Raw genomic sequence first — 6,000 nt, 5'->3', positions numbered from 1 at the left:
GGATTTTGCCTTCAGTGTACTTGGTATTCTCACTCTTATGAACTTATTCATGTTGTGAATTGGGGAATGGTTGGAGTCGGAGAGAAGGTGGGGTTCTCAAGTGAAGTAATCATTAATGATGCCAGTGGAAATCAAATGGCACTAGGAATCACTTTGGACTAGTCTTTCTCTGTTATTCATCCCAAATGTTTCTTGTAATTGGGTAAACACAGCCCTTCTGGTGGGGATCTGTGTGGCTGCAAGTGCTGGCATGGATCAGATGCTATAATGAGGACCAGAGGTTGAGTTCACAGCACTAGAACTGAACTCCAGAGTAAATGCATTTGAGATTTATTCTGGGTAGAGACGGGTAAGTGGAGTCTCTGCTGTTGAGAAATGCTACTGTGATTGAATTGGCATAAATATTAGCCAGAGTGTTTCAGGAGCACATAGCAAGTAAATGTCAAAATCCTGTTGTTTTTAGGGTGGGGAGACTGAATAAGTGCATAGTTTGTACATGGTATTGATTTTTTTTTTTAAGTGCTTGAAAAGGAGATTGGTGGTTTTAGTCCTGTTTTTTAATTGAGAAAAAGAGGTGCTGTGCTGTAATGTGGAGGTAGCAGAAGGCAGGGAATAAAGCTCGGATTTCCTGAATCCCAGTTCATCAACAACCTCTTTGAGAATCCAAGTCCTGCTGAATTATCTTGAGGGAGGAAGCATGATGCTGAATTGTGATTACTTAGCAGCACTCTGGGAACATCCCAAAAGGTTTGAAAGCTGACTGTTAACAGTCTGTTTTTCATACAGGTAAATCTTGCTGATGTGTGGCTACACATCTTCTAAAAACATGGAGGAGGGAGAAGAAAAAACATAACAATTGATTTTATTTGTATATTACAGTAATACCAGGAGCAGAATATTGTCCCTGTTAAATCGCACATGCTCATGGGTAATGTCATTTGGTTGTCTGAGCTTCCACATGACATCTACTGGATCTTTCCTCAGCACATTGCGTTGTGATTTTTTTGCTGTTGTCTTTTTCTTCCCCTCTGATATGTTTGGTTTTTTTTATAGGGAAGTTGAAGACTGCTGTAATGCTCTCTCCATTAAGACAAGTACTGTGAAAAGAATTTGTAACTTTAAATTGTTAGAGCTTTTCATATGATCAGCCACTCCTAAAAATGGCAAAACATCACTGTTTCATGCACGCTGAGGGGTTGTAAATAAGAAACTATCCAAAAATACTGTAGCTCTTGGCAGGCACTATAATATTTGGCAGGAAGTTTGTCTGCAGATAACACACAAGACTACTACTTTAAACGTTGGTTTCTTTTTTCTTTAGTAAGATCAAAAGGTTTCCCACAGTTTTTGGCATAATTTGTATTTGAACTGTTTGGGGCACATTGTGTGTAATTAAGTTTAGGGACTTGTCCAAAACCTCACATTGTCAGCTCCTACACATAAATGGTAACTCATCTATCACATCTTCAGTAGCAAGGGGGAGCAGGCTGTCTCAGAGCCATTTAAAATGCTTTGCTTTCATATTTGCCAAGTTCTTTTATTCTCTGTAGGTTTTAATGACTCAGACTCTGAAGTCTCTTCCATACATGGTTAAAGTGTAACTGCTGCTTGGAGGTGGAGGGGGAGGATGGAGGGAACAACTTACTAAACTGATAGCTTTAAACAAACTTGGGTGGTTTTCTCAAAACAGCATTTTGATCCCCTCAAAGTCAGATGTGTATGTTCACATAGGGGGCATCTGCGTCTTAGCTTCCAGCATGACTAATGGAATTAGGTCCATGTACAGTGAATGCCATGTATTCGCATACAAGAGTAGCCAGCTTTAATCCTCTATCCAGGCCTATCGGAGCAAGGAGCCTTTTCTGAGGTGGTATTTCTTCCTTCAGCCTTTCTGCCTTCATCCATCTCTTACTCACACCCTAATGAAATAACTTTACTGCTGTCATCTTCTAACAATGCACGCCTTAGTGCAGACAGCACATGGGAGCAGGTCAGTAATAGATGGTCGGCAGAACTGTCAGGTCACATGTATTGCATCTGTTTCTATTCTTAAAAAATCCTCCAACATAATTTAAAATGTTATGTGTGACTTACTGAGCCCTCTTCAAAGCAAGAAGTGTATTCAGGTGGGCTGGTCTGCAATATTGTTTGCTTGTGTCAGACAGAGTTGTCATATTCTTCTCTGTTGCAAGCCTGTTGTGTCACATTGTTCAAACTATCTAGCTGTTGTGGGTAGGAATTTCAGAAGTATGTAGCACAGTAAAATCTGTTCCCATTCAAGCTGATGGAGGCCCAATTCTTATTTCCAGTAAGGTTTCGTTATGCTGCTTGGCAAGGTCAGGATCCTTAAAACTAGGCTTTTTGCTCTGCCAGAGGGGTATAAAGGGACCCCATGCAAATGCAAATCTGGCCCTGGCAAATTTTCCATTGACTTCAGTGAAAGGAAAACTAAACAAATGGAGCAGCTTTCTTAAAACTTTTTGTCCTTCATTTCCTGACTGTTAAAATAGGCCTAATAACACATACTTATCTCATGCAATTTCTGTAAAGCTAAATTAATGTTTGCACAGCCATCTGAAGTTGTCTGGTGCTATGAGTGTCAACTAGCAACACCAACTTGAACTAATTAGTCTGCTAATCAGTGAAGTGTATATGGTATATTTTTGTCTCCTTTAGAAACATTACCAAATTCAAGTCATTTAGTTTTATGAAGAAAAACAAAGTATTGATTATGAATTGGAGAGCCCAAGGCATGGTGTGGATTTGTGATGTGGAGGGTTTCTGTCCTGTGCTAACCATGCTGTAGGTCAGAAGACTGTTATTGGAAGCCAATTTCTGTCGTAACACTACAACAATCCATCATTTGCGCATGGCATTTTGTAACAGATCCTTGCTAAAGTTCACAAAGATACGAGGATCACTGTCTTCTAAATGCCACGGGTATTTTGCAGATAGATAATAAAGCATTTTGTTACTGAAATGAACTGCCTTTTCTTCTCCCGTTGACATTCTGAAGCTCAAATTAATACCACGCCCTGTAGCTCAGGATAACATCGCTCAATTCGTATTAAAGTGCTAACAGTAAATAAAAAATGTATTTTAGGGTGTTCTTGTTACGTGATCTTTTTGCATGAGCAGTTGTTAGGTAATTTAAGAAACCACTATATTAAGCGTTGATTTAATATGAACACAGATTACCATACTAAACAGATGCCTGAAAACCCTGTGATTGCGAGAAAAATCCTTGGTTACATGAGTAATTGCTTTGCTGTTGGTGAAATCACTCATGAAAAGGCTGTTTGCATATGATGGTGCAAAATCACATCCTAAATATAGAATGCACCATGGTTATTCTGTGGAAATGGGGGGCTAGTTGAGGTGTAGGGCTTTTGCCTTCCCTTCAAATAAGTGAGTATGGTGCAAAATTGATTATGATCTAAAATCTTACTTCAGGAAACCTCTCATTCCACTTCTGTTCCTTAGTGCTGTCTCTGGATTTACATGATCAATAATGTACATAAATCTTTCATGGGCTTAATCTGTATTTCCTTTTTCATGGTGGTATACTTAATCTCTTTCAACATTGAAATAAACAGGATCTGCCAGAGCGGATTATTAAATACAGCTAACAATATTGACTATTTCTGGAATGCAAACTGGTTTACCAATAGAAAAATTAACTGTGGTTTGTGAATACGGGTGTAGTAAAGCAGGCTGAAAATGGGTGAATCACTGCTCTTCCAATAACTGCAGATAGCTGAGAGGGCTCCTTACCATCTCGGATGTGCAGTGCATGTAAAGCATCTTGTTTCTAAATGCATTATATTTTATCAGCTACGATATTTTATAACTGATACAGTTGTCCAGATCTCCCAGTACGCTGAATGGGCTGTATCCAGGAACCCCCAGTGATGAATAGCCATGTTTAAGAATAAGGCTGCAACCAGGGTGCGCATTTCCTCTGAGGAATCTAGACCCAAATTCTGCCTTTAAGGAAAGAGCCCGGACCTCACCTGTATCAGAGCAGGGAGGGGTGCTGGGACTTTTGAGTCTCATTTGAGCACTCAACTGCACAACCTGTGTGGGATCTTTGGGAAGGTGAAAGTGTTATGAAATTGCTGTTTTAATGCTCAAGACTTCCATCAATGAACTGTGGGCATCTGATTAGTGATATTTAATGTTACAGGATCCCAAATATTCCATCATAGGCTGGTCTATATTTTAAGTACAACCCAATTTACAGTCTGGAATTGACACCTTCAGCTGTGGTATTTGTACTGTGTGTGTGGTTGTGTCCAAACCACATTGCTGTCAAAACACAAACCACAGGTTTAAAACCCACAGCTTGAGGTCTATTACAAGCTGACACAACCTGACTATGCATTTACTGTTCTTGTAGGAAAAGACAACAGCTGTTTGTCTGTTCAATGTTTCCTTTTTCTTTTTGTAAAGGGTTAAGCATCTACATGTAGCAGGGAATGAGGGGAGCCCTGCAAAGAGGAGCTGCTGCCTGGGTGCCATGATCTAGGTCTAGCTAGTTGCCATCATCTCAGCTGTTCCACTTGGGCCTGTGACGGGGCGGGGGGGTTATTGCTGTGCTTGCTGAGGTGAGGTAAATCTCTTAAACTGGGTTCCCAGGCTCTCTCTGTAGTTAGCAGAGAAAGAACAGCACTGCTGTGGGGTGCTTCATTCCAGCTTGTATGCATGCCTTAGGACAGGATGACTTGTCCTCTGCATTTGTCATTTGCCATTGACTGCAGAGGTAATGGTCTAAAAAGCTGACATTTCTTTAGCTGTCCTGAGGTGAAGTGGATCCTGTCGTTAAAGGATTATTTATCCTTTGTTTGTGCATGCGGAAATGTCCGTTTTTAGAATCAACAGAGTAGTGAATTGTTTTCGTTGTTATCTTGAGTGAGGGTTATGTTTTACAAAGTTCGTTTGCAAGTCGCACTTTGACAATGCTTTTTGAAGGGGAAGGGGACGTGGATTCCTGCTGCTAAAGGGCACTGATTGGCTGATCTTGTTGGGAAATAGAAAATAGAGGATTGCAGAGATATTACACCTGCAGCAGTCAGCAGGATCTAAAACTTCTGAAAAAATAAAACCCTGGGAGTTTAAGGCTACAAATGTTTCAGATGTGTGGTATGTTTGGTGGTTATTTAGAGCCAAATTGGATTTTACCTGTTTGCCTGCGTGAAGTTGTTAACAAGGAATAGACAGTTTTGCTCTGAACATGTCACATAATTGTTGTGAAAATTTACTGTTACTAATTTCTGAGGTCTCTAGTGTTCTGTCACTGTATTGCTTTATTCCATGTGGCTCTTAAACTATTCCATAAATATTCTTATTATAAGGAGGGCCATCCTCATGATGTTAGGTTAACTAATATTTATATTACACAACATGCTCAGCATCAGCTCTTTTAACTGCTGTTGTAAGGTGCTGTGCACATAACACCTTTGCTTAAAGATAATATTAAATGAAAAGTTGCTATACCTTTTGTTTATTTTTTTTTATTTGCCTATCTTAACAGAGTAGGGAGGAGAAACTCTTCAGGTTTACCTACTTGTCTTTGTGTTCAGTAAATACTTTGCAGGCTGAAAAGGAAAAACTGCAGATCTGTGTGAAGATGAAAACTGAATGCCTGCAATGTGAGGGGAGCTCAGTTCTAGCAAAGAACAGAAGTATCTGGAGGAAGTTAGGGACAAAGTTGAATCTGTCTAGCGAAGTACAATGGCACTTGCTTGTTGTTTGCTGCCTCAGAAGCCATCTGCAACTGCAGTTTTATCCATGCCAAAAGTTATGGTAATACATAATTCTGGTTAGTGGCACTGATCATGTGCACAGAGTTAAATAGCTGCAGGAGTATATTCTATTTCTGTGGGTTTTTTGAAACCTGGACCTGCTGGAATCCAAGCTACACCAGGGATTCCTTAACAAACATCGCGTGGAGAGATCCAGGTTTTCCTTTTGGCAGGGGGGCTGGCATACTGTTTGTTT

The sequence above is a fragment of the Anser cygnoides genome, chromosome 7, assembly GCF_040182565.1.
Source record: "Anser cygnoides isolate HZ-2024a breed goose chromosome 7, Taihu_goose_T2T_genome, whole genome shotgun sequence".
Taxonomy (NCBI): Eukaryota; Metazoa; Chordata; class Aves; order Anseriformes; family Anatidae; genus Anser; species Anser cygnoides.
The sequence above is the reverse complement of the archived record's forward strand: the minus strand, read 5'-3'. Positions refer to the sequence as shown.